General features: G+C 44.4%; 1 long non-coding RNA gene across 1 annotated transcript in view; it reads right to left on the bottom strand.

Annotated features, from left to right (window-relative positions):
• Positions 1–24227: 24227 nt before the first annotated feature.
• Positions 24228–24821, bottom strand: part of LOC139038656 (uncharacterized) — a 10908-nt gene continuing 10314 nt past the window's right edge. Inside the window, exon 2 of the long non-coding RNA XR_011491680.1 lies at positions 24228–24413. This is a non-coding gene — a long non-coding RNA (uncharacterized lncRNA). The remainder of the gene's footprint in view (positions 24414–24821) is intronic.

Here is a 24821-nt window from a genome sequence, read left to right as displayed (position 1 = left end):
TCACAGAGCCCTGAGTGCAGTTCCCTGAGTCATGTGGTACGTTCTCAGTGTGTGTTAGTCGCTCAGTCTTGTCTGACTCTTTGCGACCCCATGAAGTGTAGCCCACTAGGCTTCTCTGTCCGTGGAATTCTCCAGGCAAGAATGCTGGAGTGGATTGCCATTCCCTGCTCCAGAGGATCTTCCTGACCCAGGGATTGAACCCTGGTCTCCTGCATCGCAGGCTGATTCTTCACTGTTTTAACTACAGGGGGGTCCTTGCGTTCTCATTAGTTATCTGTCTTATACGTGCTGTGCTGAGGCTGTGCTTAGTCACTCAGTCATGTCTGCTCTTTGCGACCCCATGGACTGCAGCCCACCAGGCTCCTCTGTCCATGGGGATTCTCCAGGCAAGAATACTGGAGTGGGTTGCCATGCCCTCCTCCAGGGGATCTTCCCAACCCAGGGATTGAACCCAGTTCTCCCGCAATGCAGGAGGGTTCTTTACTGTCTGAGCACGAGGGAAGCCCTAAGAATACTGGAGTGGGTAGCCTATCCCTTCTCCAGGGGAACTTCCCCACCCTGGAATAGAACGGGATCTCCTGCATTGCAAGAGGATTCTTTACCAGCTGAACTACAGGGAAGCCCATATATGTCTATCCCAATCTCCCAATACATCCCATCCCCGCTTTCCCTGAGTAGTGTCCATACATTTGTTCTCTATGTCTGTATCTCTATTTCTACTTTGCAAATAGGTTCATCTGTATCATTTTCTAGATTCCACATATATGCTTTAGTAAATGGTATCTGGTTGTTTTTTTTTTTTTCTGACTTCTCTCTGTGTGACAGTCTCTGGGTCCATCCATGTCCCTGCAAATGGCTCAATTTCATTCCTTATGGCTGAGTAATAATCCACTGTATATACATACGTACTGTATCTTCTTTATCCATTCCTCTGTTGAAGGACATTTAGATTGCTTCCTGGCTATTGTAAATAGTGCTGCTAATAATCATTGGGGTGCATGTATCTTTTGGAATTATGGTTTTCTCTGAGTATATTCCCAGGAGTGGGATTTCTGGGTCACACAGTAGTCCTGTTTTCAGTTTTTTAAGGAACCTCCATACTGTTCTCCATAGTGGCTATATCAGTTTACATTCCCACACCCCCTTCAGCATTTATTCTTTGTAGATTTTGTTGGTGATGGTCATCCGGACCAGTGTGAGGTGATATCTCATTGTAGTTTTGATTTGCATTTCCCTAATAATGAGTGATGTTGTTGTGTATCATTTCATGTGATACTTGGCCATCTATTTGTCTTCTTTGGATATTTAAAGATATTAAAGTTTAAAATTTAATAGAAATTTAAAGATATTAAAAAGATATTTAATTTTTTAGGTCCTGCTCATTTTTTTTAATTGGGTTGTTTGTTTTTTTGATATTGAGCTGCATGAACTGTTTGTATATTTTGGAGATTAATCCCTTGTCAGTTGCCTCATTTGCAAATATTTTCTCCCATTCTGAAGGTTGTCTTTTTGTCTTGCTTATGGTTTCCTTTGCTATGCAAAATGTTGTAAGTTTAATTAGGCCCCATTGATCTGTTTTTGTTTTTATTTTCACTGTATCAGTGGGCCAAAAAAGATCTTTCTGTAATTTATGTCAAAGAGCATTCTGCCTATGTTTTCCTCTGAGGGCTTCCCAGGTGGCTCAGCTGGCAAAGAACCTGCCTGCAATGAGGGAGACCTGGGTTTGATCCCTGGGTTGGAAAGATCCTCTGGAGAAGGGAACGGCTACCCACTCCAGCACTCTGACCTGGAGAATTCCATGGAATGTATAGTCCATGGGGTCACAAATAGTCAGACACGACTGAGTGACTTTCACTTTCACTTTTCAAGAGTTTTATAGTGTCCAGCCTAAATTTAGTTCTTTAATCCATTTTGAGTTTATTTTGTGTATGGTGTTGGTGTTAGGGAGTGTTCTGATTTCATTCTTTTTTTTTTTTTTTTTTTTTTGCTCAGCTGGGTCTTAGTTGCACCATGCAGGATCTAGTTTCCTGACCAGGGAATCTATCCCAGGTCCCCTGTTCTGGGAGTTCAGAGTCTTAACCACTGGACCACCAAGGAAGTCCCTCTAATTTTATTCTTTTACCTGTAACTCTCCAGTTTTCCCAGGACCATTTTCTGAAGATTGTCTTTTCTCCATTGCATATTTCTGCCTCTTTATCATAGATTAGGTGACAGTAGGTGCATGGGTTTATCTTGGGGCTTTCTATCCTGTTCTGTTGATCTATATGTCTGTTTTTGTGCCGGTAACATACTGTCTCGATTACTGTAGCTTTATAGTATAGTTTGAAGTTTGGGAGCTGAATTCTCCCAGTTCTGTTCTTCTTTCTCAAAATTACTTTGACTGTGGGGGTCTTTTGGGTTTCCACACATACTGTAAAATTCTTTATCCTAATTCTATGAAGAATGCCACTGGTGATTTGATAGGGATTGCATTAAATCTGTAGATTGCTTTGGGAAGTATAGTTATTTTCACAATATTGATTCTTCTAACCCAAGAACATGGTATATCTCTCCATCTGTGTTGTCTTTGATTTCTTTCATCTGCATCTTATGGTTTTCTGAGTACAGGTCTTTTGCCTTCTTAGGTAAATTTATTCCTGGGTATTTATTCTTTTTGTTGCAATGATAAATGGGATTGTCTCCTCAATTTCTCTTTCTGATCTTTTGTTGTTGGTGTATAAGAATGCAAGAGGTTTATTTGTATTAATTTTGTATTCTGTGACTACCAAATTCATTGATTAGTATTGGTAGCTTTCTGGTGGCATTTTTAGGATTTTCTATATACAGTATCATGTCATCTGCAAACAGTGACAGTTTTACTTCTTTTCCAATTTGGATTCCTTTTATTCCCTTTTCTTCTCTGATTGCCATGGCCAGGAATGCCAAAACTATGTTGAATAATAGTAGTGAGGGTGGAATTTCTTCTTTTGTTACTGATCTTAGAAGAAATGCTTTCAATTTTTTTTTTACCATTGAGAATGATGCTTGCTATGGATTTGTCATATATGGCTTTTATTATGCTGAGACAGGTTCTCCCTATGCCCACTTTCTAGAGAGTTTTTTTTTTAATCATAAATCGATGTAGAATTTTGTCAAAAGCTTTTTCTGCATCTATTGAGATAGTTTTTATTGTCCAATTTGTTAATATGGTGTACCACATTGATTGATTTGCACATATTAAAGAATCCTTGATTCTCTGGGATAAATCCCACTTGATCATGGTTTATGATCATTTTCATATGTTGTTTGATTCTGTTTGTTAGTATTTTGTGTCTATGTTCATCAGTAATATTGGTCTATAATTTTCTCTTTTTCTGATATCTTTGTCTGGTTTTGGTATTAGGGTGATGGTGGCCTTGTAGAATGAGCTTGGGAATGTTCCTTCCTTCACAATTTTTGCAAGAGTTTGAGAAGGATGGATGTTAGTTTTTCTCTAAATGTTTGATAGAATTCATCTGTGATGCCATCTGGTCCTGGACTTCTGTTTGTTGGAAGACTTTTTAATCACAGTTTCAACTACATTACTTATGTTTAGTCTGTTCATATTATCTGTTTCTCCCTCGTTCAGTCTTGGAAGGTTGTACTTTTCTAAGAATTTGTCCATTTATTCCAGGTTGTCTATTTTATTGGCATATAGCTGCTTGTAGTAATCTCTTAAGATCCTTTGTATTTCTGCAGTGTCAGTTGTAATTTCTCCTTTTTTTGTTTCTAATTTTATTGATTTGCACTCTCTCCTTTTTTTCTTGATTGGTCTAGCTAAAATTTTATCAATTTTATCTTCTCAAAGAACCAGCTTTTAGTTTTATTTAATCTTTGCTCATCTTTCATTTACTTCTGCTGATTTTTGTGATTTCTTTCCTTCTACTAGCTTCGAGTTTTGTTTGTTCTTACTTAGGTGTAAGATTAGGTTGTTTACTTGAGATTTTTCTTGTTTTTTGAGGTAGAACTGTATTGATATAAACTTACTTCTTAGAACTGCTTTTGCTGCACCCCATAGGTTTGGGGTCATCGTGCTTTCATTGTCATTTGTTTTAATGTATTATTTCCTCTTCAATTTCTTTGGTTATCTCTTGATTATTTAGTAGCATATTGTTTAGCTTCTATGTGTTTGTGTTTTTTGTATTTTTTAAATAAATTTTTCTTATAATTGATTTCTAACCCCATAGCATTGTGGTAAAAAAAGATGCTTGATACAATTTCAGTTTTCTTAAATTTACTGAGGCTAGATTTGTGACCCAAGATGTGATCTATGCTGGAGAATATTCCATGTGAACTTGAGAAGGAAGTGTGTTCTTCTGCTTTCAGATGGAATTTCCTATAAATATCCATTAAGTCTATCTGGTCTGATGTGTCATTTAAAACTTGTGTTTCCTTATTACTTTTCTGACTGGATGATCTGCCTATTGGTATGAGTGGGGTGTTAAATTTCCCCACTATTATTGTGTTACTGTCAATTTCCCCTTTAATGGTTGTCAGCATTTGCCTTATGGGTTGAGATGCTCCTACATTAGGTGAACAAATATTTACAATTGTTATATCTTCTTCTTGGAATGATTCCTTGATCATTATGTAGTATCTTTCTTTGTCTCTTCCAACAGTCTTTATTTTAAAGTCTTTGCTGTCTGATATGAGCATTGCTACTCCAGCTTCCTTTTGATATCCATTTGCATGGAATATCTTTTTCCATCTCCTCATTTTCAGTCTGTATGTGTCCCTAGGTCTGAAGTGGATCTCTTAAAGACAACATATATATGGTCTTATTTCCATATCCATTCAGCCAATCTGTGTCTTTTGGTTGGAGCATTTAATCTATTTACATTCAAGGTAATTATTGATATGTATGTCCCTGTTGGCTCTAGGTGAGTGATCACACCATCATGATTATCTGGGTCGTGAAGATCTTTTTTGTACAGTTCTGTGAATTCTTGCCACCTCTCTTTAATAGCTTCTGTTTCTGTTAAGTCCATACCATTTCTGTCCTTTATTGTGCCCATCTTTACATGAAATGTTCCCTTGGTATCTCAAATTTTCTTGAAGAAATCTCTAGTCTTTCCCATTCTATTGTTTTCCTCTATTTCTTTGCACCGATCACTGAGGAAGGCTTTCTTATCTCTCCTTGCTATTCTTTGGGACTCTGCATTCAAATGGGTATACTTTTCCTTTTCTCCTTTGCTTTTCACTTCTCTTCTATTCACAGCTATTTGAAAGGCCTCCTCAGACAGCCATTTTGCTTTTTTGCATTTCTTTTTCTGGGGGATGGTCTTGATCACTGCCTCCTGTACAATGTCACGAACCTCTGTCCATAGTTCATCAGGCACTCTGTCCATCAGATTTAGTCCCTTAAACCTATTTCTGAGAACTTCCACTGTATAATCATCAAGGATTTAATTTAGGTCATACCTGAATGGTCTAGTGGTTTTCCCAGCTTTCTTCAAGTTAAGTCTGAATTTGGCACTAAGGAGTTCATGATCTGAGCCACAGTCAGCTCTTGGTCTTGTTTTTGCTGATTGTATAGAGCTTCTCCATCTTTGGTGCCAAAGAATATAATCAATCTGACTTTGGAGTTGACCATCTGTTATTGTCCATTTGTAGAGTCTTCTCTTGTGCTGTTGGAAGAGTGTGTTTGCTATGATCAGTGCATTCTCTTGGCAAAACTCTATTTGCCTTTGCCCTAATTCATTCTGTACTCCAAGGCCAAATTTGCATGCTACTCCAGGTGTTTCTTGACTTCTGACTTCTGCATTCCAGTTCCCTATAATGAAAAGGACATCTTTTTTGGGTATTAGTTCTAAAAGGACTTGTAGGTCTTCATAGAACCATTCAACTTCAGCTTCTTCAGTGTCACTGGTCAGGGCATAGAGTTAGATTACCATCATATTGAATGGTTTGCCTTGGAAAGGAACAGAGATCATCCTGTCATTTATGAGATTGCATCCAAGTACTGCATTTTGAACTCTTTTGTTGTCTATGATGGCTACTCCACTTCTTCTAAAGGATTCTTGCCCACAGTAGTAGATATAATGGTTATCTGAGTTAAATTCACCCATTCCAGTTCATTTTAGTTCACTGATTCCTAAAATGTTGACATTCACTCTTGCCATCTCCTGTTTGACCACTTCCAATTTGCCTTGGTTCATGGACCTAACATTCCAGGTTCCTATGCAATATTGTTCTTTACAGCCTTGGACCTTGTTTCCATCACCAGTCACATCCACAACTGTGTGTTGTTTTTGCTTTGGCTCCATCTTTTCATTCTTTCTAGAGTTATTTCTCCACTGATCTCCAGTAGCCTATTGGGCACCTACTGACCTGGGGAGTTTATCCTTCAGTGTCCTAACTTTTTTCCTTTTCATACTGTTCATGGGGTTCTCAAGGCAAGAATACTGAAGTGGTTTGCCATTCCCTTCTCCAGTGGACCATGTTTTGTCAGAACTCTCCACCATGACCCATCCATCTTGGCCTTACATGGCATGGCTCATAGTTTCATTGAGTTAGACAAGGCTGTGGTCCATGTTATTAGATTGATTAGTTTTCTGTGATGGTGGTTTTCAGTCTGTCTGCCCTCTGATGGAGAAGGATAAGAGGCATATGGAAGCTTCCTGGTGGGAGAGACTGAGGGGGAAACTTGTCTTGTTCTGATGGGCTGGGCCATGCTCAGTAAATCTTTAATCCAATTTTCCGTTGATGGGTGGGGCTGTGTTCCCTCCCTGCTATTTACCTGGGGCCAAACTGTAGTGGAGGTAATCAAGATAATGGCAACCTCCTTCAGAACATCCCATGCATGTATTGCTACACTCAGTGCCCCCAATCCTACAGCAGGCCACCACCACTGACCCACACCTCCGCTGGAGACTCACAGGCAAGTCTGGGTCAGTTTTTTGTGGGGTCCCTGCTCCTTTCTCCTGGGTCCTGGTGAACCTTGTACAGGTTCAGGGTCCAGATTCTGTCTATGCCCTCCAAGAGTCTGTTTCCCAGTCCTGTATAAGTTCTGGCAGCTCTATGGTCAGGTTAATGACGACCTCCTCCAAGAGGGCTTATGTCGTATCCAAGTCTACTGCACCCAGAGCCCCTGTCCCTGCGGCAGGCCCCTGCTGACCCATACCTCCACAGGAGATGCTCAAACACTGTTCTGTCTCAGTCTCTGTGGGGTCCCTGGGTCCTGGGGTGCACAAGGTTTGTTTGAGCCCTCTTAGCATCTCTGGCAGGAATGGGGTTTGATTCCAAACACAAATTCGCCCTCCTACTGTCTTACTGGGGCTTCTCCTTTGCCTTTGGATGTGGGGTATCTCCTCACAGCCACTCTAGTGCCTACTATCTTACTGGGGTTTCTCTGACCTCGGACGTGGAGTATCTCCTCTTGGCCACTTCAGCGCCATGCAGCTGCCGCTCTCCACTCCAGTGCTATGCAGGATGTGAAGAATCCTGGAATGTGAAGTCAAGTGGGCCTTAGGAAGTGTCACTATGAGCAAAGCTAGTGGAGGTGATGGAATTCAAGTTGAGCTATTTCAAATCCTAAAAGATGAAGCTGTGAAAGTGCTGCACTCAATATACCAGCAAATTTGGAAAACTCAGCAATGGTCACAGGACTGGAAAAGATCAGTTTTCATTCCAATCCCTAAGAAAGGCAATCTCAAAGAATGCTCAAACTGCCGCACAATTGCACTCATCTCACACACTAGTAAAGTAATGCTCAAAATTCTCCAAGCCAGGCTTCAACAACATGTGAACTGTAAACTACTGGATGTTCAAGCTAGTTTTAGAGAAGTCAGAGGAACCAGAGATCAAATTGCCAACATCTGCTGGATCATTGAAAAAGCAAGAGAATTCCAGAAAAACATCTATTTCTGCTTTATTGACTATGCCAAAGCCTTTGGCTGTGTAGATCACAATTAACTGTGGAAAATTCTGAAAAAGAAGGGAATGCCAGACCACCTGACCTGCCTCTTGAGAAATCTGTATGCAGGTCAGGAAGCAACAGTTAGAACTGGACATGGAACAACAGACTGGTTCCAAATAGGAAAAGGAATAAGTCAAGGCTATATATTGTTACCCTGCTTATTCCACTTATATGCAGAGTACATCATGAGAAATGCTGGGTTGATGAAGCACAAACTGGAATCAAGATTGCTGGGAGAAATATCAATAACCTCAGATATGCAGATGACATCACCCTTATGGCAGAAAATTAAGAACTAAAGACTCTCCTGATGAAAGTGAAAGAGAAGAGTGAAAAAGTTGGCTTAAAGCTCAACATTCAGAAAACTAAGATCATGGCATCTGGTCCCATCACTTCATGGCAAATAGATGGGGAAACAGTGGAAACAGTGTCAGACTTTTTTGGGGGGCTCCAAAATCACTGCAGATGGTGACTGCAGCCATGAAATTAAAAGATGCTTCCAAAAATAAACAAATGGGACCTAATGAAACTTAAAAGCTTTTGCACAACAAAGGAAACTATAAGCAAGGTGAAAAGACAGCCCTCAGATTGGGAGAAAATAATAGCAAACGAAGCAACAGACAAAGGATTAATCTCAAAAATATACAAGCAACTCCTCCAGCTCAACTCCAGAAAAATAAATGACCCAATCAAAAAATGGGCCAAAGAACTCAACAGACATTTCTCCAAGGAAGACATACAGATGGCTAGCAAACACATGAAAAGATGCTCAACATCACTCATTATCAGAGAAATGCAAATCAAAACCACAATGAGGTACCATTACACGCCAGTCAGGCTGGCTGCTATCCAAAAGTCTACAAGCAATAAATGCTGGAGAGGGTGTGGAGAAAAGGGAACCCTCTTACACTGTTGGTGGGAATGCAAATTAGTACAGCCACTATGGAAAACAGTGTGGAGATTTCTTAAAAAGCTGGAAATAGAACTGCCATATGACCCAGCAATCCCACTTCTGGGCATACACACCAAGGAAACCAGATCTGAAAGAGACACGTGCACCCCAATGTTCATCGCAGCACTGTTTATAATAGCCAGGACATGGAAGCAACCCAGATGCCCATCAGCAGACGAATGGATGAGGAAGCTGTGGTACATATACACCATGGAATATTACTCAGCCATTAAAAAGAATTCATTTGAATCAGTTCTAATGAGATGGATGAAACTGGAGCCCATTATACAGAGCGAAGTAAGCCAGAAAGATAAAGACCATTACAGTATACTAACACATATATATGGACTTTAGAAAGATGATAACGATAACCCTATATGAAAAACAGAAAAAGAGACTCAGATGTATAGAACAGACTTGTGGACTCTGGGAGAAGGCGAGGGTGGGATGTTTCAAGAGAACAGCATTGAAACATGTATATTATCTAGGGTGAAACAGATAACCAACTCAGGTTGGGTACATGAGACAAGTGCTCAGGCCTGGTGCACTGGGAAGACCCAGAGGGATCGGGTGGAGAGGGAGGTGGGAGGGGGGACTGGGATGGGGAATACATGTAAATCCATGGCTAATTCATTTCAATGTATAACAAAAACTACTGTAATGATGTAAAGTAATTAGCCTCAAATTAAAAAAAAAATAAATAAAACAAACAAAAAAAAAAAAATAAAAGATGCTTCCTCCTTGGAAGGAAAGTTATGACCAAACTAGACAGCATATTAAAAAGCAGAGACATTACTTTGCCAACAAAGGTCCATCTAGTCAAGGCTATAGTTTTTCTAGTAGTCATGTATGGATGTGAGAGTTGGACTATAAAGAAGGCTGAGTGCTGAAGAACTGATGCTTGTGAACTGTGATGATGGAGAAGACTCTTGAGAGTCCCTTGGACTGCAAGAAGATCCAACCAGTCCATCCTAAGGGAGATCAGTCCTGAGTGTTCATTGGAAGGACTGATGTTGAAGCTGAAACTCCAATATTTTGGCCACTTTGAAAGAACTGATTCATTGGAAAAGACCCTGATGCTGGGAAAGATTGAAGGTGGGAGGAGAAGGGGATGACAGAGGATGAGATGGTTGGATGGCATCACCATCTCAAGGGATGTGAGTTTGGGTAAACTCTGGTATTTGGTGATGGACAGGGAGGCCTGGCGTGCTACAGTCCATGGGGTCGCAAAGAGTCAGACACGACTGAGCAACTGAACTGAACTGAACTGGACTGATGTCCTTGTTACCATTTTCCTGTGTCTTGGGTTTGTTTTTGTAGGTCTTTTCTTCTCTTGTTTTTCCTGCCTAGAGAAAATCCTTTAGCATTTATTGTAAAGCTGGATTGGTGGTGCTGACTTCTGTTAAATTTTGCTTGTCTATAAAGGTTTTAATTTTTCCATTGAATCTGAATGAGATTCTTGCTGGGTAGAGTAATCTTGGTTTTAGGATTTCCCCTTTTATCACTTTAAATACATTGTGCCACTCCCTTCTGGACTGCAGAGTTTCTGCTGAAAAGTCAGCTCATAATCTTATGGGGATTCCCTTGTATGTTATTTGTTGCTTTCCCTTGCTGCTTTTAATATTTGTTCTTTGTATTTAATTTTTATTAATTTCCTTAATATGCACCTGGTATGTTTCTTCTTGGGTTTATTCTATATGAGACTCTGCACTTCGTCGACTTGGGTGGCTATTTCCTTTCCCATGTTTGGGAAGTTTTCAACTATAATCTCTTCAAATATTTTCTCAGATTCTTTCTCTTTCTCATCTTCTTCTAGGACCCCTATAATTTAAATGTTGGTACATTTAATGTTGTCTCAGAGGTTTCTGAGACTGTCTTCTTCTTTTTTTCATTCTTTTTCCTTTATGCTGCTCTGTAGTGTTATTTCTACCATTCGCTCTTCCAGGTCATTTACCCACTCTGCCTCAGCTTTTCTGCTGTTAATGCCTTCTAGTATATTTTTTAATTTTAGTTATGGTGCTTTTCATCACTATTTGTCTGTCCTTTACTTCTTCTACGTCCCTGTTAAACATTTCTTGCATTTTCTCAGCCCATACCCTTCATTCTATTTTCAAGATTTTGGATCATCTTTACTATTATTACTCTGAATTCTTTTTAGGTAGGTTGCTTATTTCCCCTTCATTTACTTGGCCTAGTAAGTTTTTACTTTACTTCTTCATCTGTGACATATTTTTCTGTTGTTTCACTTTTTTTTGATGGATGGGGCTGTGTTCCTGTCTTGCTGATTGCTAGGTCTGAGGCATCCAGCACTGGATCCTGTAGGCAGCTGGGTGGAACCTGGTCTTGGTGCTGAGATGAGGACCTTCAGGAGAGCTCACACTGATTATTATCCCCTGGGGTCTGAAGTTCTCTGGTGGTCCAGTGGCTTGGACTTGGCACCATCATGGGGGCTCAGGCCTGACCCCTGGCCTGGGAACCAAGACCCTCCAAATCATGGGTTTTTGCAGTGTGGCAAAAAAGAAACAACAAAAACAAAATCTCCCAAAACAAGCAAAGCCCAAAACAAATGATAAAAATAAAACAGAACACAAAATAAAAACAAACACACAAACAAAAAAGCAGACACACAAATACAATCCTAGACAAACAGCAAAAACAAATCCAAGCAACCAAAAAAACAAACCAGCAAGCAAAAAAAAGGAAAGGAAAAACAAGTAACCCAAAGAAACAAGAGCCCCCAACTCAAAACCAGTAACTAACCTAAACAGAAAACAAAATTTAAAAAGCTGAAAGAAAAGCTAAGAGGACAAAAGACAAGCACATAAAAATGACAAAAACAAAAATAAAAAATAAAAGCAAGATTAAACAACACAAAAATTTCAAATGAACAGATAACAACAAAAACAAAAACAGGCAACAAACAGAAAAGAGCAGAATAACAGAATAAAAGATAAAATAAAATTAGAAAAATAAAAATATATTAGAAAAAATGAAACAACAAAGCAAAACACAAGAACTACAAAAAAAGAAAATAAAAAGTAAGATTTTGTATATATAAGAAAATTAAAAGTTCCCTGATGCCTCCACTATTGGTGTCCTTATCCCCATGGAGTGCTGCATCTAACCCCTGCCTCCCTAGCAGGCCCTCCAAGACCTTGAGGTAGGTCCCTGGACCCACTGTGTCTGCCCCACTTCTGCAAGTGTTCCTTTCACTAGCATCCTGAAGCACACGTGCCCACACAGGCCAGCTGGGGCACAGGCTTCCATAAGCTGGAGGAGGCTTGAGGGGGTGGCAGATCAAATGAACGACTTCTGACCTGTGAGTGTAGATATGGACTCTAACCACTGCAACATAATCAACAGTTCTTGGGTGTCTCCAGGCAAAAAGGGGCCCTCCATGTCACCAGTGGGATGACTGAGAGAATGATTAAACCTGAAGATGTGCTGTTTGATTGAGAGACAAAAAAAAAGGAGGGTGATTAGGGACACCAAGGGAAACAAGTTGCAGAAATAAATGGTGGTGGAACACTTGGAAACAATTAAGTGGAAGAAGACAGAGTTGATATGTGGGTTGGGCTGCATCCTGCAGGTCTGCAAATCTGGTAGTTGCCCAGCCTTGAGACTGAAGAAAGAGCCTGAAAAGTGTGGCAGAGACACTAATGATCTATTAGGCAAGGGATCTTATATGTCTCAAAGAGTCCTGGGACAGCTTCACGCTGTGGGCGGCACCTGGCAAGCAGGAAGTGGCAGCCATCTCTGTTACACTGGGGAGAAGAGGCTACCATTTATAGGGGGAACAGACATCAGCTGGGCTCATTAGTTACCAAAGACTAAGTAAGGCCTATAATTAAGAGGATTGGATAGTCACGTGAAGGAAGCAGGGACAGGTCTAGCAGCGGATGTACAGAGAGCAAGAGAACAGCCATCTTGAATGACCTGACCATACGATGTTCTCAGAGCTGGCAAGTTGCTTCTTGAGCAACCCAGGCTCTGGGATACCCAATTACAGAAAGAAACATCATTGCAGTTTGCTGCTGGGCTCAGCAGTGGAGAAGTACTGTCATAGCAAAGCAATTGCTGTGCTTGCTATTAATAGTTTTTTAATTTGAGAATCAAAACCAGTTTTCCAATCCATCTCTTAGCCCCCTTCATGGTTTTTCCTATATCTGCATGCCTTGGGTATTTACCACCATTTAATATTTTTCTTCACCTTAGCTCAGTTTTGGAGAAGGAAATGGCAACCCACTCCAGTGTTCTTGCCTGGGAAATCCCATGGACAGAGGAGCCTGGTGGGCTGCTGTCCATAGGGTCGCATAGAGTCAGACATGACTGAAGCGACTTAGCATGTATGCATTCATTGGAGAAGGAAATGGCAACCCACTCCAGTATTCTTGCATGGAAAATCCCAGGGACAGAGGAGCCTGCTGGGCTGCCATCTATGGGGTCACACAGAGTTAGACACGACTGAAGCGACTTAGCAGCAGCAGCACTTCAGTTTTAACATTTAGGAATTGACTCTAGCTTCATCCTAAGCAATTAGATTTCTGAAAACATATACTGAAGGACTTATTATATACATGCATACATAATCATATTAAAATAAATACAAAACCATTTTGTAAAGTATTTGTCCATGTACCACCTATAATATTTGATCATAGGATACTTTTGGAAACTGCTATAGAAAAAGTTGGGAGATTACAATTTTGTTTTCACTAAAGAACATAAATGTTATTCATCTGAACAAAGTCAGAGTTAAGGGCCAGCTGACAGAAGTCACAGGATAGATGGGAGTAGGGTTCCCTCAGACTTTCATCTTACACTAAGGGTTATGAGAAACTGTGGCAAGTGGATGGAACAAGAGATAGATAAGATGCTGTTTAGAGCTACAGAAATGAATGGAAGAACCAAAAATAGGAGTAACTGATCAAGCACTGGAAGGAAGTGCAGAGGGGAACTAAGTATATGCGCGCAATCATTGTTCACAGGTGTCCTTTGCAGTGACAAATCAAACTCGAGAGAGATAAGCACACGCTTGAAATCAGTAGAGCCCTCTCAAGAGTAGGTTATAGGTAAACACAGAAACGAGTGAGTGAGTGTCACTGTTGTGTCCGACTTTTTGTGACACCATGGATTGTAGTATGCCAGGTTCCTCTGTCCGTGTAATTCTCCAGGCAAGAATACTGGAGTGAGTTGCCATTCCCTTCTCCAGGGGATCTTTCCAACCCTGGTATTCCAACCCTGGTCTTCTGCATTGCGGGCTGATTCTTTACCATTTGAGTTACCAGGAAGCCCTAAACCTAGAAATCTTTATAGATAAGCAACAAGGATTTACTGTATAGTACAGGGGTATTTATATTTTTTATTTATATCTATGTTTAATAACTTGTAACAACATATAATGGAAAAGAATCTGAAAAAGAATTATATATATAACTGAATCATTATGCTGTATACCTCAAAGAAACTAACACAACATTGTAAATTAACTATAATTTAACTTTTTAAAAAGCTTAAAGAAAGTTTAAAAAAAACAGCTAAAAAAAAAGAATAAAAGCAGTTAAAAAAAAAAACCCAAATGGTTTGTATCCACTAATCCCATGCCTTTTATTTGTCTCTCCTCACTCCCAATCTCGTTTGACAACCATAAATTTGTTTGTAAGTCTGTTACCGTTTTGTGTATACATTCGTGTTATTTTTTAGATTCCACATATGAGAGATATCATATAGTATCACTATGTGGTAAATCTATATACTTCAATAAAAATAAATGAATAAAAATAAATAAATAAATAAATGAATGAATAAATACAATACAAAACAAACACCTCCCACCCCCACCCCACCAGGTGCCTCTGAGCTTGGGCATGGGAGCATCACTGTATATTTTCTGTATCAGTTCCTCTGGCCTACTTTTTTGTTACCATGTATATGTGCTACATATGTAATTATTATTATTTTTTTTTTTTAAATGCTACATCCCGGGGCTCTGGCTTGAGGCTTCATGGGCCCAGGGCTTGGAAGGACAGGAGAACTTTGGGCCTCTCCTGACCCCTGCTGGCCACAGTGCCTCCCACCTTCTCTTTTCTCAAGGCCCATGGATCTTGCCATCACCACAGAAATTGTCTCCCTCCATCCCCCATGGGATACCCGTGTCAGCCACCGCAGCGTGCCCTGGACATCGGGTCCCAAGGCCTCAGCTGTGAGACCCCTGTACACCGGCGGGTCCCGTGGCCCTGGGCTGCAGCCGTGTCCTCTCGGGTGGGTCCCTGTCTGTGGGGGGAGGGGGGTGTAGTGCAGAGTTCAGTCCTGGGGTCAGAGCTGAGTTTTCTCCAGCTGCAGATAGAAGACAGTCTCAATCTGAGTCTCAATCTCCTCTCCAGGGACTCAGCTTCTCAAAAACTCAGGCCACCAGGGGAGAACTTTCCTGAGAGCAGGAGCTGAGGAGCACAGGACACAGACGACCCTATAGACAACAAGTGGGGGAAGACTGGAAGAGGTGACGGAGCCACCTAGGGCCAAGTCCTTTGGTGGAAGAAGTTAGGGCAGAGAGGAAGGAAGGGAGCAGACCCAGACACCTGCCCCCCGTCTGCAGAGGACACACCTTCTCCCCTTACCCTGATCTCCCCTCACCTGGAGTGGCCTGGATGGCGGGCCGCGTGACCCTCACGCGCAGGGTCTGGATGGGACAGGCTGAGCTTGAGCACGCTGGCTCCTGGATTAGCTGCGTGACGCAGGCCGAGTCACCTTGCCACTCAGGGTCTCATCTGTAAGATGGGGACTCTTGGTTGCCAGGGGCCAGAACCCCTAAATGAAACCAGCTTAAGCAAAAAGGACAGCAAAATGACCCACACAATCCAAGACAAGCTTAACAACTAAACGTGGGAGGACACAGGGGGCCGGCTGGGATCCCATCTGCCACGTGGAGGGCTGGCTCTCACCTCTCCTGTCCTTTCTCCTTCCTGCTCACCACACTCCTCACTCTGCATGGGCGCCTTCTTGTGGACACACAGGAGAAAGTTTGCATTGAGTCCCTTCCCTTCCTCCCCTCAACGAAATGTTGCCAGGAGCAGAGCACAGGGCCTGTCCAGATGTCCTCCATGATGTAGCAAAGAGCTGTGTTTTCCTGTGGGATGGTGTCCAGCTCAGAAATGCTCTTACTATCTTGTATTTGCTTTCCTCCCTTTTTTTCCTTCCTTCTTCCCCCCTCCTTACTTCTGTGCCCTATGATGCACTCCCAGCAAAGCCTTAGAGCCTAAGCTTTGCCTTAGGCTCTGTTCTCTAGGGAACATGGGGATGAGACTTCTGCTTACAAGCTGTGTGACTTAGGCACATTACTTAACCTCCCTGTGCTTCAATGTGAATGCATGCTAAGTTGCTTCAGTTGTGTCTGCCTCTTTGTGACCCTCCAAGCCTGCAAGCCTCCAAGCCAGGCTTCTCTGTCCGTGGAATTCTTCAGGCAAGAATGCTGGAGTGGGTTGCCATGCCCTCCTCCAAGGGACCTTCCTTATTCAGGGATCGAATCCGAGTATTTTACATTTCCTAGCATTGGCAGGTGGATTCTTTACCCCTAGTGCCACCTGGGAAGCAAGTGTTTCAGTGTTCTTATCTATAAAATGGAGTCACAATAATTCTTAACTCTTCAGTTCAGTTCAGTTCAGTCACTCAGTCGAGTCTGACTCTTTGCAACCCCATGAATCGCAGCACACCAGGCCTCCCTGTCCATCACCAACTCCCAGAGCTTACTCAAACTCGTGCCCATCGAGTTGGTGATGCCATCCAGCCATCTCATCCTCTGCTGTCCCCTTCTCCTCCTGCCCCCAATCCCTCCCAGCATCAGGGTCTTTTCCAATGAGTCAACTCTGCGCATGAGGTGACCAAAGTATTGGAGTTTCAGCTTCAGCATCAGTCCTTCCAATGAACACCCAGGACTGATCTCCTTTAGGATGGACTGGTTGGATCTCCTTGCAGTCCAAGGAACTCTCAAGAGTCTTCTCCAACACCATAGTTCAAAAGCATCATTTTTCGGCACTCAGCTTTCTTCACAGTCCAACTCTCAGATTCATATATGACCACTGGAAAAACCATAGCCTTGACTAGACGGACCTTTGTTGGCAAAGTAATGGCTTTTTAATATGCTATCTAGGTTGGTCATAACTTTCCTTCCAAGGGGCAAGCATCTGTTAATTTCATGACTGCAGTCACCATCTGCAGTGATTTTGGAGCCCCAAAAAATAAAGTCTGATACTGTTTCCACTGTTTCCCCATCTATTTGCCGTGAAGTGATGGGACCGGATGCCATGATCTTAGTTTTCTGAATGTTGAGCTTTAAGCCAACTTTTTCACTCTCCTCTTTCACTTTCATCAAGAGGCTTTTTAGTTCCTCTTCACTTTCTGCCATAAGGGTGGTGTTATCTGCGTATCTGAGGTTATTGATATTTCTCCTGGCAATCTTGATTCCAGTTTGTGCTTCTTCCAACCCAGCATTTCTCATGATGTACTCTGCATATAAGTGAAATAAGCAGGGTGACAATATACAGCCTTGGCGTACTCCTTTTCCTATTTGGAACCAGTCTGTTGTTCCATGTCCAGTTCTAACTGTTGCTTCCTGACCTGCATACAGGTTTCTCAAGAGGCAGGTCAGGTGGTCTGGTATTCCCATCTCTTTCAGAATTTTCCACAGTTTATTGTGATCCATGCAATAAAATGCTTTGGCATAGTCAATAAAGCAGAAATAGATCCTAACTCTTAGGGTCATACTAAGTTAATACATAGAAAGCACCTAGAACAGAGTGGAAGCTTTCAGTAAGAGTGAATGCTTATTATTTTTGTTACCCTAAAGCCTGGGAAAACTCTGTAAATTGGGACAGAGGCAGGCTATGGTGAGAAAAGCAGAGGTTTGGACAACTGTCTTCAGGGTCTCTCATCAGCTGCAACCTCAGGGCTGAGGGTGCTCGTTGCTGCCTGGGCTGCACCCCTTGGGCTGGTGCCCCTGAGGGTGGGAGAGTGGGCCGCGATGGTCAAGGGGCTGAGAACCAGCATGACTTGGTTTCAGCCTGTGTGACCCTGGACACGGCCGTCACATCTCAGAACCTCCATTTCCTCACCTGACACTGACCATAACGCATACGCAACTGTTTCTGAGGCTCCCCACCCCGGGCAGAAGCCAAGGGTGCTCCAAAAGTTCACCTTCTCAAAAACTCAGTGAGCTCTGGGTGAGGTCTGTAACTTCAGACTGAAAGGCCTGGAGTCGACGTCTTCCAGCCTTCTGCCTCCATTTTGCAGAGGAGGAAATTGAGGTCCAGAGAGGGGAAATAACCTGGCTGACGTAAGGGAGAGGGACTGTGGCATTGGACAGGGTACCCTGGAGGGAGGGGCACACAGGTCCTCCTCTCTGAGCCTGAGTGCTGGCCTGGGAAGACCCTCCGCTGGGACACACCCCAACATCAGGGAGCGGGCAGTGGGGTCTCCTCTGAGCCTGGGGCCTCGCCAGCGTCTGCCTGGGCTGGCTGTGTCTGTGACCTCCCCAGGGGATGGCCAGGAGTGCGGACAACAGACAATCAGCCAAGGCCTCAGCATCCTGGCAAGTGGCCCGGGCAGCCAGGAGTCAGGCCCAGGCAGGCCAGGACAGGTCGGAGCTGCTCCCCAGGAGGGCTGAACACCAGAGCGTGGAGAATCTGCTCGCTGCTCAGACCCAGTGTCCTGCTTAATGACAAACCTCCAAGGCCAGGCAGTGGGGGGTGAAGAGCCCTTTGTGGGGGATGAAGAGTCTTTGACTGAGCCAGGCTGGGGCTCTCTCCCATCAGGGTTAGGGTGACCCTTTTCTCTCCCAGGACCTGCTCCTTGATGTCCAGAGGGCCCAAGCTGGGCCCAGAGAAGTTCATAGTCAGGTGCAAGTGATGGCTTTCTGATGGTGCTGCGAGCCCCAGCCTTCTGAAAAAAGGGCAGAAGGCAGGTTACCCTTGTGCTGTGTGTGCCCAGAGCCATGCCAAGCATCCTCATCCAAGGTTCATGCGTGCCTCTTGACAGCCCTGCCAGGAGGCGTTATTACCCACCCTACGGGGAGGGACACTATGAGGGGTGGGACATGCCGAAGCCCCACAGCAAGCTCTCACGGACATGGGACCAGAGCCCAGGCAATGTGACCTTCAGTCCAGGCCTTGGTCTCCAGTGCCGAGGGTTGGCTGGGCTGTGGTGGGAGCCCAGAGGAGGTCTCTGCAGCCACTGCATGGTGAGCAGGTGTGGTGACCCAGGAACGGGGTCTTCCCTGCTTGTTCTCTGGAAGCCCAGAGGCACTCACAGTGCAGGGCACAGTTTCAGGTGAGTGAACTGGGTCTCTTTTCTGTAATGTTGCCCAAGTGTCTAGAAAATGATTTTTTTTTTCTTTTCCCAAATAAGAATCTGGTCACCCCAATAGACCACTCTTGCCCTGGTAGAATTTCAGGAGCTCTTTTCTTTATGGTGGTCTTTCTGAGGCAGAGCCCTGACCTTGACTCTCCCCCTCTGCCACTAAGAAGGCCTAGAGGAAACAGCCCCCCACCCTGGCTGAGTGGGCTCAGCCTTGATCAGCCTTCTGTGGATCCTTAGTCACAGAAAAGCCATCTCAACCCCAGGGACCCTCTCAGCACCTATAAACTGACTTCTCTTGGGCTTTGCCACAGTTTGAAAGAACATTTGCACTGCAGGGCCTGGGAGGCTGGAGAAGGTGGTGTAAAATGGCAGACAGATGGGGAGGGCCCAGGGAGAGAGGCCAGCTGGCCCTTTGCCTCGCTTCACTCCAAGCTTCCCACACTCACCTTCTCTGGGAAGCTTTCCAGATACCTCTACATTCTCCAGCTTTCTTTGATATGTTCCATGGAGATGCCCATCTGCCACTGACAGCTAAACTGCCACTTCTGCTCAGCCTGGGGCCATAGGAGCCTACTTTTCCTGCTGTCTCCAAGGGTCTGATCACACATTCAGCTAGATAATGGCAAATAAATGCAGCCACGCATCCATCCCTCCGTCCCTCTCATGCAGATCAACCAGCATCTGTGACTGTGCCAGGGGGACCCCTTGAGGGCACAGGAATGAGTAACACTGGTCTACTTATGAGTTACAGCATTGCGCACCAGTAACAATGGAAATACGACTTCTTTTTTTCCTTTTAAATAATGCGAGTTTTTTTAAAAATTAATTTTCATTATATTTTGGCTGCACTGTGCAGTATGCGGGATCTTCCTTCCCCAACCAGGGAATGAACCCACACCCCCTGCAGCACAAGTGCAGAGTCTTAACCACTGGACGGCCAGGGAAGTCCCCAGGACTATTTTTTAAATCAAGTTTTATTGCATACCAGGCTCTGTGCTGAAGCATGTTATGTACATTGTCTCATTTAACCCTTATACAATCTTATAAAAGCACCACTATTATTCATAAAATTTTTTTCTAAATTATAGATGTTATAGATGAAGAGACACTAAGACACACAGACATTAACTTGCCTGAGGTCACACAGGCAGCAAATGACAGAGCCAGGCTTTGAAACTGAGCAATGCCACCTGGCAGAGCCATTGCCTATGTGTGACCCAGGAGAAGAGGCCACTCTCATCTGGGGGATCAGGAATGGCTTCCTGGGAAGCTAAATTTTCAGTAGGGCCTTGAAAGAGAGACTGGATGATTGGCACTGAGTTTTGGGGTGTAAGAATTCTAGGAACAAAAGTGTGGGGGGTAGAAAAGTGCCAGGTATATAGAGTGACCGAGGAGGAGCACGTGGGCCAGGAGAGGAGGGTGTGGGTGTGGACTGACCCGAAGGAAATGCAGCCCTGACTGGCGGGCTAAGGGTTTGGGGCTTATGGCTGGTAGTATCATGGCTGTTGAAGATGTCCATGTCCTAATATCCCAAACCTGCAAATATGTTACATGTCAAAAGGCACTTTGCAGATGTGACTAAGTGAAGGGTTTTGAGACAGGAAGTTGATCCCGGATTATGCAGGAAAGCCCACTCTAATCACAAGGGTCCTTATAAGAGGGAGGCAGGAAGGCCAGAGTGAGAGGAGGGGATGTGATGACGGAAGAAGACAGAGAGAGATTTGAAGACGCTGTGCTGCTGCCTTTGAAGATGGAGGAGTGGGTCATGAGCCAATGTAGGCGGTTTCTAGAAACTGGAAAAGGCGAAAAATGGATCCTTCCCCTAGAGCCTCTAGGAGGATGCTGTCCTGCCAATATCTTGATTTAGTTCAGCAAAACCAGAGGTTTCTGACCTCCAGAACTAGAAGAGAATAAATACGTGTTGTTTGAAGCCACTCAATCTGTGGCAATTTGTTACAGCAGTTGTAGGAACCAGACACAGGGCTGGAGGCTGAGCACAGCGCAGGTTACCAGGACTTCCAGCAGCATCATCCCAGTGCCATTTAGGAAGCTGGATCCAATCCCACAAAGTTTATGAGCACCTCCCACATACCATGATGAGCCGCAGGGAGATGATGGCAAGAGGAACTCTGCAGTCCCTGCCCTGGGACTTGCTCCAGCCCCCATATCGGGGTAGAGGCTGGTGTAAGATGAGCTGCAGTTATCACTAACTGGCAGGCTGAACAGGACTGGTTCCCAACTGGCAATCGCAGGGCCTTTGTTTCAAAGGAGTTATCTGAAGAGCTCTGAGGAGAGCCCAAGCAGATGTGCCAGAGCCAGCCAGGGGGTTGGGGGTGTGAGAATTCTAGGAACAGAGCTGTGAGAGGTAGAAGAGTTATGGCTGCATTGCAGCAGATTTGTGCCCCAGTCTCCACAGTGCAGCCCGAGGGTCTCAAGAGCAACAGGGGATGTGTGTGAGCAGGGCCCACAGGGTCTCAAAGCAACAAGTAGGAGTCTCTATGGTGTGTGGGGGGGGGTGTGGTGTGTGTGCAGGCGGAAGGCAAGAGGAGCAAGCCACCCCCAGCTCACTAGCAATTTCACTCCTAGGGGTGTACCTAACACAAGTATGAACATACATGCACCAAAACATATATACCAGAATGCTCATGGCAGCACTGCAATGACCTCTGGCGTCCCCTAAATGTCCATCAACAGTAGAGCAGATGGCTACTATAGTAGAATGGACCACACACTGGAGGCCAGTGAGAATGAATAAACTACTGTTAAACCCAGCAACACTCATAACTCTCACCAACTCAATATTGAGTAAAAGAAGCAAGGCACAGAAGAATACCTATTACCTGACTCTGTTGATACAGGGTTTACAAAGAGGCAAAAGGGATCTGTTTTAGAAGTCTGAGTAGTGGTTCGCTCCCCTGGAGGTGGGGGGAATGGGAGTGCATAGCGACTGAGAGGCACCACAGCGTGCTTCTGGAGAGCTGGCAATGTTCCAATTCTAGACAGGGGTAAAACACAAGTGCTCACTTTGTGATAATTCACTGGATTGCACACTTGTGACTTTTGTATTTTCTATCAGTATATTATGGGGTTTCCCAGGTCCTCACAGTGGTAAAGAACCTGCTTGCCAAGCAGGAGATGGAAGTTCAATCCCTGGGTTGGGAAGATCCTCTGGAGGAGGAAACGGCAACCCAGTCCAGTATTCTTGCCTGGGAAATCCCATGGACAAAGGAGCCTGGTGGGCTGCAGTCCGTGGGTTTGCAAAGGGTCGGACACGACTGAGCAACTAAATAACAACAGCGGCGGGACGGATGTGTTATATTGCAATGAGAAGTTTGTTTTTTGAATTATTAATGAGCCTACTATAGTAATTAGGGTATTTTGGTGGCTGGGAATTACAAGGCTCAGGTCCTAGATTTTACCTTCCTGAACGAAGATGGTGTGTGTCCCTGCAAGCTATGGCCTCTTTTCAGGTCTTGGTTCCTTATTCCAAAATTAGGAATGTATGTGAATTACACAATCTTTTCAGAAACTCAGCAAAATGCTTGAACTATGGTTAACCTGACTCCTCATTAAAAAAAAAGAAAGAAAAGAATCTAAGATTTGGTTGGAGCTGGAGCTGTTTTTCTGTTCCCTTGTTAGAGTGGTCATGTGAAGATCTGGCCCTGTTACTTAGGGCCCAGCTATCTGACCTTGGCCACTGAAGCAGGTGCGAGGTGGCCTGGAAAGAACATGGTGGGCTTTGGGATCATTTAGTCTGGGCAATGGCACCCCACTCCAGTACTCTTGCCTGGAAAACCCCATGGACGGAGGAGCCTGGTAGGTTGAAGTCCATGGGGTGGCGAAGAGTCGGACACGACTGAGTGACTTCATTTTCACTTTTCACTTTCATGCATTGGAGAAGGAAATGGCAACCCACTCCAGTGTTCTTGCCTGGAGAATCCTAGGGACAGGGGAGCCTGGTGGGCTGCCGTCTATGGGGTCACACAGAGTTGGACACGACTGAAGCGACTTAGCAACAGCAGCAGGAGAGTTCTGGCAATGCTCCTATCTTAGTTGTGTGTGAGCTTGGACAAGCTACGGAACCTCTCTGAGTCTCAGTTTCCTCACTGGTGAAATAAAGTGAGCGCACCCTCTCTTCTGGGCAGGTATGAAGGTTAAATAAAAAGTGCCCAGGGACGTCCCTGGTGGTCCGGTGGTTAGGAACATGCTTCCACTGCATGGGACATGAGTTCGATCCCTGGTTGGGGAACAAAAATTCCACATGCCCTATGGTACAGCCAAAAAAACCACAGTACCCAGCTCCTGGGCATATCTGGTTTCCCTGTACCCCATAAATCCCTGGGTTAGCTAGGTGTCCTTCTGGGACCAGGCCAAAGAAGATGTCTATCTGACCACTCAGACACTTTGCTGACCCAAACTAAACAAAGCATAGGTAAAATGGACAGGGAGCCACTGGAGAGCAGAGCCCTCCTTTACGGGTGGTGCAGAGACAGTGTCCTGGGGTCCTTCCGTCCAGGGGCCTGCCCATGAGGCCCTGGGAGGCTGGGGCTTGGACAGGGATCAGAGCAGAGGGAGGGGCACAGGCCAGTCTCCTGGGGCCTGCGTTTGTGGACTTCCCAGTGCCTCGGAGATGTGCTAACCACAAGTGCCAGGAGGTCCAGCCTTTCACAATGTGTTCAGCTCTGGGCCCTGCTCTGAGTGGCTGTTGACAAACAGGACACTCAGGAAGGGTCCTGGGGAGCCAGAGAAGGATCTCGACACATGAGGGACAGCCGAAGGAACTGCTGGGATGGGGGCAGTGTAGTTCAGGGAAGACTCTAGAGCCTAGGGTCATGACTTTTGCTAATCCAATGGGCTCTCTGAAGTTCCTGGCCAGATATGTTTTATCAGTCAGAGTTTTTGATGGCAGGCAACAGAAATTGGCTCTGGTGGTCTCTATCAGGATATAGTTAGCTGCTGTATTAGGAAAATCCCCAAATTGCAACAGTCTTACATAGCATAGATTTATTTATTGCACATATAAAGCCCCAAATGGCTGTTACTGAGGGGTATGGGTATGTGTGTGGTGGCAGGGGGCGGGGGGCACTCTGCTTCACACAGCTGTATAGATGCCGAGGCCTAAGGTGGTTCCACCATTCCACATGTGGCTTCTGAGGTCAGCAGTCAATAGGCAGCCTGCAGACAGAGAGAGAGAGTGGAGGATTACGCAGAAGGATTCTGTGGGCCTAAAGTTGTGTCTGTACTTTCCCTTCACTTTCCATTAGCCAGGAATCAGTAATGTTGTCCCACATAACAGGAAGGCTATAGAAGGACTTAGAGAACTGACAGGACTGGGGGGGCCCAGCCTTGAGAATGAGGTTTTTCAAGATGTTCCAGGGAGCAAAGAAGCAGGGAGAAATAAATATGCTGACTACTTCATAGCCAGGCAGGCTAGTGTCAACAGCCACTCAGAAAGCCACCCCTGCCATGGCTGCCAAGAATTGCCTTCAATTCTTCCTTGGCTCCTGGGATCAGTGCATAGAAGCAAAAGGGATAGAAAAGAAAGTCTACTCCTCAATTTGGAGGTGTTTTGTCCTCAGGGGA

This window comes from Odocoileus virginianus, chromosome 16, assembly GCF_023699985.2.
Source record: "Odocoileus virginianus isolate 20LAN1187 ecotype Illinois chromosome 16, Ovbor_1.2, whole genome shotgun sequence".
Lineage (NCBI taxonomy): Eukaryota > Metazoa > Chordata > Mammalia > Artiodactyla > Cervidae > Odocoileus > Odocoileus virginianus.
The sequence above is the reverse complement of the archived record's forward strand: the minus strand, read 5'-3'. Positions and strand labels throughout refer to the sequence as shown.